The 12,110-nt window shown below is 38.7% G+C and overlaps 8 non-coding genes and 1 pseudogene across 8 annotated transcripts; 5 read left to right on the top strand and 4 right to left on the bottom strand.

Annotated features, from left to right (window-relative positions):
* Positions 1–392: 392 nt before the first annotated feature.
* Trnaq-cug (transfer RNA glutamine (anticodon CUG)) lies at positions 393–464 on the top strand. Its single transcript has one exon. It is a non-coding gene; the product is annotated as a tRNA-Gln (tRNA).
* Positions 465–1,242: 778 nt separating this feature from the next.
* Trnag-ucc (transfer RNA glycine (anticodon UCC)) lies at positions 1,243–1,314 on the top strand. Its single transcript has one exon. It is a non-coding gene; the product is annotated as a tRNA-Gly (tRNA).
* Positions 1,315–2,794: 1,480 nt separating this feature from the next.
* Positions 2,795–2,866, top strand: Trnaq-cug (transfer RNA glutamine (anticodon CUG)). The gene has a single exon. It is a non-coding gene; the product is annotated as a tRNA-Gln (tRNA).
* Positions 2,867–3,330: 464 nt separating this feature from the next.
* Positions 3,331–3,402, bottom strand: Trnaq-cug (transfer RNA glutamine (anticodon CUG)). The gene has a single exon. It is a non-coding gene; the product is annotated as a tRNA-Gln (tRNA).
* A 2,927-nt stretch (positions 3,403–6,329) lies between these two features.
* On the bottom strand, positions 6,330–6,401 carry Trnaq-uug (transfer RNA glutamine (anticodon UUG)). The gene has a single exon. It is a non-coding gene; the product is annotated as a tRNA-Gln (tRNA).
* A 359-nt stretch (positions 6,402–6,760) lies between these two features.
* On the bottom strand, positions 6,761–8,661 carry LOC145479053 (uncharacterized protein KIAA1958-like; annotated as a pseudogene).
* A 1,152-nt stretch (positions 8,662–9,813) lies between these two features.
* On the top strand, positions 9,814–9,885 carry Trnag-ucc (transfer RNA glycine (anticodon UCC)). The gene has a single exon. It is a non-coding gene; the product is annotated as a tRNA-Gly (tRNA).
* Positions 9,886–11,030: 1,145 nt separating this feature from the next.
* On the bottom strand, positions 11,031–11,102 carry Trnaq-uug (transfer RNA glutamine (anticodon UUG)). Its single transcript has one exon. It is a non-coding gene; the product is annotated as a tRNA-Gln (tRNA).
* Positions 11,103–11,648: 546 nt separating this feature from the next.
* Positions 11,649–11,720, top strand: Trnaq-cug (transfer RNA glutamine (anticodon CUG)). Its single transcript has one exon. It is a non-coding gene; the product is annotated as a tRNA-Gln (tRNA).
* The last annotated feature ends 390 nt before the right edge of the window (positions 11,721–12,110 follow it).

A 12,110-nucleotide genomic window follows, 5' to 3' on the forward strand; every position in this document is an offset into this window, starting at 1 on the left:
CGCCAATATCCAGCCATCTTGAGCGAACAAGCTTGGTCAGTAAAGGATTTATTACGTGGCTTTGAGGGAAATTTTTCTTGCGGGACAGGGCGGGTAGTCCCGAGCGGGCAAGATAGCTCTATCTTGCCCGCCCGGGTAGCCAATCAAAGCGCAGGATTTGATTCATCTTGCCTGCTCACAGAGCTAGCCATGTAATAAAAAATACTAATCAAGCTTAAAAAGACAAGGGAGTGGTTAAAAACAAAACCAAATTCAATTGAAAGAGCATGCCGGTCCCGGTTTGCGTTTTTAACACTGAGACTGAAATGAAGCTTCTTTTAATTCAGATCAAAGAATACTCACTTGACGTAATTTCCGATTTTTTAAACAAATTTAATTCTCAATCTGTACAGGGTCCCATGGTGTAATGGTTAGCACTCTGGACTCTGAATCCAGCGATCCGAGTTCAAATCTCGGTGGGACCTGGTTACGTTGGACATTTTTTTCTTTTCGATATATTATAGTTTCATTTAGAAGTCCTAGAAATAGGCCATATTCGTATTCTCGGTATTGGACTGGAACTAGCTTGCAGTGGAGGCTCATGCGGGGGAATATCACTAAAAAGCGATTTATTTCATTTGTATTTGAAAAGGCTCCCCACATTAGCCTCAGTTGCAAGCTAATTCCAGTCCAATACCGAGAATACGAATATGGCCTATTTAAGGAGGGATTTTCAGAAGAAAGTAGTAGAAAGAAAAAGCAGTTTGACATGATTCATGTGTTCCCTAAGTTTAAAACAAAGGTGTTTCGTTTCTACACTTCTTGTTTTTGCATTTTTAATGTGAACAGGTTCCCATGGATCCTTTTTGAAATCTGGACTCTGAATCCTGCATTCCGGGTTCATATCTTGGTTGGACCTTCTAATGCTTTTTATATTTTAGCGCAACAGTCTCAACAATTTTGCTTGCAGGAACCAAGAGAGAACTAAAGATACCAGTTTTTAACGGAAAAAAAACCACGTATCAGATTTCCATCTTAAAAACGACTTCTATTCAATGAAATCAGTGCATGCTGAAATTTATAATACATGCATGTTCTCCACGGATGTTCTTAAGACTAGAGTTACGTTAGTACAACTTTTTACCGCAAAAGCGAAGATTGAAAACCCTGGGAACGAGAGTGACTTTTGATGATAAAAATATAAAATTTATGTACTAATGAAAAAACAATATTTACTTGCTTCTCTCATTGTTTGCTAACATCGCGTCGGTGGTATAGTGGTGAGCATAGTTGCCTTCCAAGCAGTTGACCCAGGTTCGATTCCCGGCCGACGCAGTTTTTTTTTCTTTTGTCTGATTGAGGGAAGAACTGGGAAAACTAAATCCTGAGATGTTGGGTTTTATGTTATGCAATTTTTATCTTTTTGCAATGGCGAAACCTCAGGAAACCTCAGAAGTTCTTCTAAAACTAAATTTTATTGAAATAACATGGCGATCCCGTTTTGCACTATAGCATTGACAAAGTGGACCATCCATCGATGTTTTTACTCAAGCTGCTTTAAATTCAGATAAAAGAATACTCACCTCAAGTAATCTCAGATTTAATCGCACAAACTGTACAGGGTCCCATTGTGTAATAATTAGCACTCTGGACTCGGTGGGACCTAGTTACTTGATATTTTTTTTCTTTTTGACCTTTTATAGTTTCATTTTGAAGTTAAAGAAGGGTATACAGAAGAATAGAATATAAAAGTGTTGGCAGATTTTAATATTTTAGAAAATCTGACCTTCAGTGACTCGGATTTTTTTTCTCTTGCCTTTATTGTCAACCAGAAATTCAAATATAGTGTAGGCAATCAGTTTCAACACTAGCCCTAGAAACGTGTTTTAATAACCATCCATGTCCTCAAGTCATTGTCTCCAAGGTTTTTTTTTTTAACTATGCATCTGTCTGCCAGCAGTTGAAGTGCTAGTTGCTAGCTATGCCGTTATCGCCATTTCGTATTACTTATTGTCTTTTTAGCATGCACATGTTTTAACGAGATTTTATTTCTCCTAAATGTTGCGTGGGTAAATAAGGGATTGTTGTTGTTGTTGTTTTACGATTCCCTGAAAGCTATCTATGAGTATCAGTAAGTTTAAAGCAACGGGGTTTGGTTTTTACGACGCAAGTATTTTTTGTGTGCGTGTTGGCATGCAAAAGCAGAAACATTTGACTCTTTAAGTTGTTGAAAGCAACTGGGTAAAGAGCATAGAGCAGCGAGACTTGTTTTTCCGGGTTTATTTATCGTTTTGTTTTCCATTTTCTGGTGTAAGGACAGAATTATTTTTATCAAATGCAGTGCAACGAATGATTGACTCTTCTAATTTTTGCCATTAATCAGCTGTTCTATTATCTTAAAGTGAAAAATAGATTTAATTGTAACGCTATTGTGGCTCAATAGTTAATTTAATCAAAAAACTGCTAATACGTCACAGCTACGTTGTGCACAATTTTTCTGATCTACTGAATATCCTGGACAATACACAGCTGAGTTCGTCACAGAAGCAGATGACCTCTCTGCTTACAGTTTCTTGCTTTTCAATACCATTAGTTATTGTGCAGCTTTATTTAGTTTGTTTATTTATTTATTTATTTATTATTATTATTTTTTTCATCATAACCTGAGTTTTCTAGAAGACTTGAACACGGCCTGAGTTTCACAAGTTTGCAAATCAGATGGAGTATTTACAACACATTTTTATGCTTATAAACATTGAAACACTGATTTTTCTTTCCTTATGATTTCTTGTTTTTCCGCCCTATCTATGCACACGGTCCCATGGTGTAAAGGTTAGCACTCTGGACTCTGAATCCAGCGATGCGAGTTCAAATCTCGCTAGGACCCTGTAGGAATTTTTTGTTTTGTTTTGTGAACATAGCAGAATAAACTTCGTTTCCGTCATCTGTTTTTTATTTCTGTCTTTCAGTTTGGGAGTTCTTTATCGAGTGCTTTGCAGGGTAACTTTCTCCTTTTAATTTCTAATTAGATTATGAGCTCGAGATTCCTATCACGCATAGAAATCAAGAGCGAATAATCTAATTGTTTTAATATAAATCTACTAGTTGTTCAAAACTTTACGCTTTATCCGCTTCACAGACACTTGGAAAACGGAAAGAAGTTGACGCCATCTATGGAAATTAAATTATCAATTGAATTATAAAGTATTAAAAGATATCAGTGTTTGTTTCATAGTTAAAACTCACCCAGTTATTCCGTCATTAATACCACTACAAACGTTTTAAGAAAAACAAAAACAAAAGACTGAAAGTATAACATATCAGAAGGATTCCAAGTTATCCCATATAATTAGGTCCCACCGAAATTTGAACTCGGATCGCTGGATTCAGAGTCCAGAGTGCTAACCATTACAACATGGGACCCTGCATTGACTGCGATGAAATTGTTAGCATATTGAAATTTACGTCAAGCAAAGGCAAATCGGGACCGGCATGCTATTTCAATAGAATTTAGGTTTAAGAAAAGTGCTGAAGTTCTGAGGTCTGCTGCGGTGTTCGCCATGAGTTTGTAATTTATAAATAACTGTGAAAAAGGTATGCAAAAACATCCGGAAACTTGTTTGTGCTACAAATAAATGAAGGGAATGGTTGATTTAAAGTCAGATTGAAAATTATTACAAGGGTACTAATCACGCATTACGCTGAGTTTTTCTATTAAATCACGCATTACGAAGAATTTTTTCACCAATCACGAATAACGTAAAAAGAAGTAGGTACATCGCCAATTTTACTTTCTCGACCCTAAAAGCGTCGTTAAAAGAAGAACTCTGCCGATTCAACCACAAAAATGCATCGTCAAATATGTCACCTTTCACGCGAAAACGTTCCTTATGGTATCCGTTCGAACGGCTGAATGCACGTCAAATGAACGAATAATTTGAATAACGATAGTCAATTTACTTGTTCCAAGATATCTTAAGACTACTTGGCTCTACATGAGTTGATAACCACTGAATATAAAGAGTAACGACTCTGGAAACGATTTAATGAAATGTAAACTGAGAAGGTAAATGTGAGAGATTCATGAGATGTGGGCTGTGTAGGTATATGTTGGGAATTAATAGGATGAAAGCTGTGCAGGTATATGCGGGGTACTCATGAGCTGTTGGCTGTGTAGGTATATGTAGGGGATTAATGAAATGTAGGCTGTGTAGGTATATGTAGGGGATTAATGAAATGTAGGCTGTGTAGGTATATGTAGGGGGGTTAATGGGATGTAGGCTGTGTAGGTATACGTGGGGGATTAATGAGATGTAGGCAGTGTAAGTATATGTGGGAGATTTAATGAGATGTGGGCTGTGTAGGTATATGTAGGGGATTAATGAAATGTAGGCTGTGTAGGTATATGTAGGGAATTAATAAGATGTAGGCTGTGTAGGTATATGTGGGGGAGAGATGTAGGCTGTGTAGGTATATGTGGGAAATTTAGTGAGATGTAGGCTGTGTAGGTATATTTAGGGGATTGATAAAAAGTAGGCGGTGTAGGTATGTGTAGGGGGTTAATGGGATGTAGGCTGTGTTAGTATATGTGGAGGACTAGTGAGATGTAGGCTGTTTAGGTATATGTGGGGGATTAATGAGATCTAGCTATAGTCTGTGCAGGTATATATGCAGCGGATTAATGAAATGTAGGCTGTGTAGGTATATTTAGGGGGTTAATGGGATGTAGGCTGTGTAGGTATATGCGGAGGACTAATGAGATGTTGGATGCGTAGGTATATGTAGGGGAATAATGAAATGCAGACTCTGGGGGATATATTCAGGGGATATTAAGAGGTGTGGTTTAGGAAGAACCCTTGATTATATATTTAGGGGGTATTGTTTTATGAGAGATTAATAGAGATGGGTATATTTTAGTGGAGTGAACTGACCGCCCAACCATCCAGGTGGTGTCGCACTTATAAAGCGAAAGAACAAAAGGCTTGGCTGTGAGCCAATGAAAAAACACTGACGTCATAGCTAAACCGAACAAACAAACTTCTGACACCGGCTGGATTTCATTATTCAAAATGGCGGACATACCTCAATTTAAGGCTATAATATGCTAATTGGCCAAACATTCTTTAGATGCACGCTTGTGTTCTGTAACGGCTTTGTAATTTATGCTATACATACAGTTATATATTAAAATACGCGTTCGCCTTGTGTATCTTGAGTTACAGTAGCCAGATTAAGCCTTGATTGATGACGTTCGTTTAAGGTTCTGTCTGCCATCTAATATTACATGTTGCAGCGAAAAGGGTAGTAGTTCAAATTCGTCGACAACGTCTACCGTCTGCAAATGGCTACGAGCAAAAACAACTTCCGGTACCTCGCCGCCTAAAACATCACAATTTTCAATGTTATTCCACCAGATATCATTGTTTCTGCAACATTTAGATTTGAAGTCAATTAAGTGGTGAGATCTTCGAGAACTGAAAGCTATGGAAACAGAATACTGTAATGATTACTTGGTTTGGAGCAGGAAAGCCCTGAGTATCAACTCGCCAAGTTCAAGGACGTTGTTGATGACGATGGCCTTTAAGTATTCAAAGCCTTAAGCTATACTGAAGAAGAAGATGCAAACGATTGCCGGTGTAGTAATGGGGAAGATGAAAAGGTATTGCATCAGCGAAGTAATGTAAATGAGATTGTTTCAGCTAGAGGGAAAAACTTCCTACCGAAACGCTCGACAACTTATTTAAAAAGAACTAAAAGAACCTTGGAAAAGAGCTGGAATTTATATGAGTTTTTAGGGTTTTTATCCAATACTCTCATCTGCGTTCGATTGGTCTTGGGATAAAACATGAGCAAAGCACAAAGCAGCCACTTAGGATGACAGACCCCACGTTAAACAAGTGTATCGACATTCCAGCATCCGGGATGCAAATATAGGGATCTTAACTATGACGACGGCGACGCCGAGGACAACTCCTGGTAAAATTGAATTTGTCCAGGATGGCTATGGCTATGGCTCTAAAACCTCGCTCAGGCTACACATATGCAATGAAAGCGTTTAATTCTAAATGGAAATACGAAAAATTAGCAGTTCGACTCATCGTTCGTGTTCGCGGTCATTTTACAGTGGACGGCTATGAAATGTACAGAGGTTTACTGAACTTACTTGTTTTGGTTTTACACCGGTTTGAGATTGGATTAGTGGTCTAATTGTTAAGTAATTGGTTTGGTTTTGGTCAAGTTACGACACTCAATTGAAAATGACTCTACGTATTAATAAAAATAATAAATAGTCTTGCGTTTGGGACGCCAAAATGTACACGGACTGTTTGAATCACAGTTGTATGCCCATCAGGTTCCACCGAGATTTGAACTCGGATCGCTGGATTCAAAGTCCAGAGTGCTAACCATTACACCATGTGACCTTGCACACGATAACTGAAGAAATTTGCCAGGTAATTTAATTTGAAAGTACACCTTTTTATAGGAAAATATAATTTATATCATTCAATTAAGCTAAACTGAAGAATATGTTCTTATCTTATCCCTTATTAATAATGGTAATTGAACTGAGTGGAGTGCAATTTGGTCTGAAATCATGCGCGTGATTGCAAAATCGAACGAGCGCGTAGCGCGAGTTTGAGTTGAAATCACAAGTATGATTTCAGACCAAAATTGTACGACCCGAATTTCAATTACCACTTTATTACATCCATTTTGAAATCGCACAATTTAATAGCCCAGTACCAGTATTTATTGAACCAATAGCCGGTTTGTGTAAAAGCGGAACCGGAAACGCGTTTACATCTCATTTTGAAAAGATGAAGACTTACATGTCAATGTGTCAAAAACTCATTCGAGCGTAAGGAAGGAAAAAGACGTTCCATCTCAAGCGGTTAAAATGTGCTCAAGTCATTAGCAAAACAAAACAGTCGACTTGAAAGTTCAATCTTCGTCGTCCGACTCAATGATGTAAGCCCTTCGTAATCGTTTCTTCTGTGGTTCTGACTTCTCACTGACGTCTTTGGAGTAGAAATTGAACGTGAAACCCGTGTAACTCGGCGATGGAACGGGGCTGCCAGAAGAAGTGAAGGCTGTCATGCGGTACTGGAACTGCGAAGGAAAGCTTGGTGGAAATCCGGACCATCCAGTTGGCTGAAAACCAGGATTGAAGCCCATCATTGCCTGATGTATTTGGCCATGTTGTTGGTGAATAGGAGCCAGTGGTGCTCGTTGGCGTTGGACTGCAAGTGCTTGATGTGAGGCTTCATTTGCACTGGTTTGGTTGGAGACCTCGTTTGGACTTTTTTCGTTATGCCCTTCTTTATATCGGAATATATCCACTGACTATGTGAGACAGTTCTTTCCTTTGGTTCTCATTTATTTCATCGTAGTCGTCTAAGGAAGATTCACGAGCATGGCCTGTTATTTCGCAGACGACATTGCGCGGTTGACCAGAATTCTTCAGTTTTGACACCAATGTTTTCCTCATTCTGTGGTTCGTCAATTTCTTATTTGTCTTGAGACAGGAGGCCATGGATTTCATGATATTGCCGATGGTGTTTTGTCCCATTCGAATTTTGGTGCACCAGACATCTGGTATGATGCTCAGATAGAGAGGCCCTGTGTCCTTCATTCCCTCGGGTCGCTTAGACAACCAAAGCTTGAAGAGCCGCACTGGATCGGTTTTTCCGCCGTCGGTGCTGTACATATCTGTGGTGTAGTTCTTCGCCTGATTGACAGACCACCCCTTCGTGTTTTGGTTGGACCTTCGCAGAACTCTGCGACTTCAGTGCCATCTTCTTGCTGTCTTATCACAAGGTCCTCCACGTACGCGTCGTAGTGTTCCTGACGACCGCGTAAGCCAAGTTGTTCAGTCAAGTTTTTAAAGTTCACATTGGTCAGTACCTTTCCATATAAATCCCCCAGTTGACCTTTCTCCCACAGGGTAGATTCCTCGTCTGGTGTTAGTGGCTGTGCTTTGTTTGGCCTCTTACCCTTTCCTTGCTGGCGCAGAGAAAGTGCCTTCGCGTTGAGGACTTCTTGTGAGTTATGGAACTCTCTCGATCGCACGATACTCAGTGGATAGTTTTTGTCCTTTAGATGACGTTCAATCGCACTTTGCATGATTTTCAGTGATTCTGGCTCGTAATCATCTCCGTCCCTTTTTTTCACTTCGGCGTAGAACTTCGTCAGGACCTTGTCTAATTCTTCCGGCGATATTGTTTCGATGCTCACATTTTCAAGATGGCGGGACTTTGCCCAGCTTTGGAACACGTTCATCCACTGTTTTGTAGAGCGGGACGTATTTTTATTCACTGCAACAGACTTCAGCTCTTGTATTTCATCGCTTGACACTACAGGAAACCTCGAGACGTCTACTTCATTAGTTGCCTCTGAATTTGTTGCTGTGTTTTCTTCGTTTGTTTCTGTTTTCCTGGACTCGGGATCACACGGAGCTTCTTCAGTAGATGGTAAAGAAATATGACCAAAATAATCGTCACAAACTATACTGAAAGTTGGAAACGACTCCCGGAAAAGTTGATTTTCAGCGTGGAGGAGCTGGTCATCATCATTTAGATACTGTACGTAATTAAATTCATCCATTTTTCAAACTTAGCGAAGTTTTGGCAACAAAAGTTGCCAAATTTGCCAAACAACGGCTTTTTTTGTCTTTCGTTTTCCTGCAATGTGATTGGTTAATTTAAAAAAGCCTTGAAAACTGATTGGTTGTTTTGTTTTAGTGTCCCATTCTCATTGGCTGAGAAAAAGATGCGATTTGGAGCAAAAAGGAGTGCGATTCGTGAATATATCGCACCATTGAGAGCCAATCAGATTGCAAGGATAACCAGTGATTTCAAAATGGATTTAATAAAGAGCAAAATTCAATGAACAACAATTTACATCAGAACCAGTATTTTGGTAAGAACCTCTGACAGTGTTTATAATTTATTTATAACGAAAGTTGGCTACTGAAAAGGTAGCTCCTTTTTAGTAACACAGCGAGAGGAAAGTGCTGACACCTCAACATCACCTTACGACGGCGATGACAGCAGTTAACGTGAAATAATTTGACGGAATATATTTTCATTTTTTTAACGCTTTTTTAAAAACTACAAATTCATGGCGAACACCGCAGCAGACCTCAGAACCTCAGCAGTTTTCTTCAAAGTAAATTCTACTGAAATAGCATGCCGGTCCCGATTTGCCTTTGCTTCTATATATAACAAATTTAATCTCACAAACTGTGCAGAGTCCCATGGTGTAATGGTTAGCACTCTGAATCCAGCGATCTGAGTTCAAATCTCGGTGGGACATGGGTAAATAAGATAATTTTTCACTTTTCGATATATTATAGTTTCAGATTTTTAGTTTTCCTTAAAAGAAATTGTATTGGCATTAACGACGTGATAACTGGGTGAGTTCTAACTATGAAACAAACACTGATCTCTTTTAATAGTTATAATTGAATTGATATTTTAATTCCCGTAGGTTCCTCCTGTTGTTCGCATAACAGTTAAGGCAAATGAAATACATTTTGTTAACTGTTGTTACAATTCTTGTTTGATTTTCATATTTCTTGGCTCAAGCATCTTATCACGCTTCTTCGAAAGGTTCTATTATTTGGAGGGGGGGTGTGGAAGGTGGGAAGGTGGGGGAGAGAATAGAAATTTGATAACGAAAGTAACTAGGACAACTCGGGGGTAGTTGGTCGGATCAGGGAGGCAGTCTGATTGAAAGGGGATTTCAGATAAGAGCTGATGTACCATTTGAACATTTGCTCTTCCCAGATTTGAATGAAAATCAATATTTTTTTCAGTTCATTCCTACACCAAAGCGTCGGTGGTATAGTGGTGAACATAGCTGCCTTCCAAGCCGTTGACCCGGGTTCGATTCCCGGCCGACGCAGTATTTTTTTTCCTTCTGTCTTACTGAGGAAACAACTGTGAAAACTGAATCCTGAGATGTTGGGTTTTTTCCATGTTACCCAACTTTTACTTTTTTCCAAACAAACAAACAAACAAACAAACAAACAAACAAACAAACAAACAAACAAGAAAAAACAAACAACAAACAAACAAACAAACAAACGTTAACTGAGGTTCATAGCTCCTGGTACAGTTAGTATTCAACATCCTACCTTTGTAGTTAAGTTTGTGTCAGAATTGGAGTCCTGCCGAGAGAAAGTAAAGCTATAGCTTATGACTTGATTTTATGTTCGGTACATACAGAACGCAAACGAGTAAACACTCCCGCCGAAATCAGTGTTTCTGAAAATTGATTGTTTTCCTGGTGCGCAAAGGGAAAAGATTCGCTACGTAAGTAAAAGGTATGTAAAGAAACCACAAAACTTGTTTGTGCTAGAAATAGTTAAGGGAGTGGTTTATTTAAGGTTAGATTGGAAAATATTACCTAAGCAGTGTTATTTCTGTCAAACCTTCGGTGCTAAACACGAACGTGAGATTGTAGTCCTGTTTCCTGTACTGACAGCAGGTCGATCACTAAAACTAGCCTTAAGATTTACAAATTAGAAGTATTGGTATCAAGAACGCGGCGAGATTTGGGAACTGGGACTGCTGGATTAAGCGTTCAGAGTGTTGAGCATTATATCATAGGACCTTAAGTCATGAGGAACAAAAGTGTCTCATACATTGTATCCCTAACATCTTACGGTTTTTCATCCCTTGATATATAGATTGCTATGTTGTTTTTATAAATATGGAAGACTCCATGGAAATCATCTCTTTCACCGGCCTTGTTAAAATTAAGGCAGTTAAAATCATTTCTGGTCGTCTTCGTACCAATTGAAACCAAGTGACTTAAGAGCGGTTAAGAGTGTCGAAAGTAATCAGGTAATTACTTTGGTTTTAGTTTTTGTTTTACTACGGCTTGAGATTGGATTAGTGGTCTAATTGTTAAGTAATTGGTTTGGTTTTGGTCAAGCTACGACACTCAATTGAAAATGGCTCTATGTATTAATAAAAATAATAAATAGTCCTGCGTTTGGGACACCAAAATGTACACGGACTGTTTGAATCACAGTTGTATGCCCTAGGTCCCACCGAGATTTGAACTTGGATCGCTGGATTCAAAGTCCAGAGTGCTAACCATTACACCATGAGACCTTGCACATAATGACTGAAGAAATTTGCCAGGTAATTTAATTTGAAAGTACACCTTTTTATAGGAAAAGATAGTTTATACCATTCAATTAAGCTAAACTGAAGAATATGTTCTTATGTTGTCCCTTATTAAGAACAAACTTCAATCAACAACAGTTTTTATCAGAACAAGTATTTTTGTAAGAACCTCTGATAGTGTTTATAATTTATTTATAACGAAAGTTGACTATTGAAGAGGGTAGCTTCGTTGTAGTAACACAGTGAGAGGAAAGTGCTGACAACTCAACATCACTCGTTTCTACCAAGTTGAACACCTTAAGACGGCGTTGACAGCAGTTAACTTGAAATAATTTGACAGAAAATATATTCATTTTTTTAACGCTTATTTATAAACTACAAATTCATGGCGAACACCGCAGCAGATCGACCTCAGAACCTCAGCAGTTTTCTTAAAACTAAATTCTACTGAAATAGCATGCTGGTCCCGATTTGCCTTTGCTTGACGTAAATTCCTGTATTTTAACAAATTTAATCGCACAAACTGTGCAGGGTCCCATGGTGTAATGGTTAGCACTCTGGACTCTGAATCCAGCGATCCGAGTTCAAATCTCGGTGGGACCTAGTTACAAGAGAAAATTTTTTTACATTTCGATATATTATAGCTTCAGATTTTTTAGTCTTCCTTAAAAAAACATTGTAGTGGCATTAACGACGTGATAAATGGGCGAGTTCTAAGTATGAAACAAACACTGATCTCTTTTAATAGGTATAATTCAATTCATAATTTAATTCCCATAGATTCCTCCTGTTGTTCGCGTAACAGTCGACGCAAATGAAATACATTTTTTTGACTGTTGTTACAATTCTTGTTTGAGCTTTATTTTTCTTGGCTCATTTATCTTATCACGCTTCTTCGAGAGGTCGTATTATTCGGGGGGGGGAAGGGGGGGAAGGGGGGGAAGGGGGAAAGGGGGTGGAGAGAATAGAAAATTCATAACGAAAGAAACTAGG

Source organism: Orbicella franksi, chromosome 2 (genome assembly GCF_964199315.1).
Source record: "Orbicella franksi chromosome 2, jaOrbFran1.1, whole genome shotgun sequence".
In the NCBI taxonomy this organism is placed as follows: domain Eukaryota; kingdom Metazoa; phylum Cnidaria; class Anthozoa; order Scleractinia; family Merulinidae; genus Orbicella; species Orbicella franksi.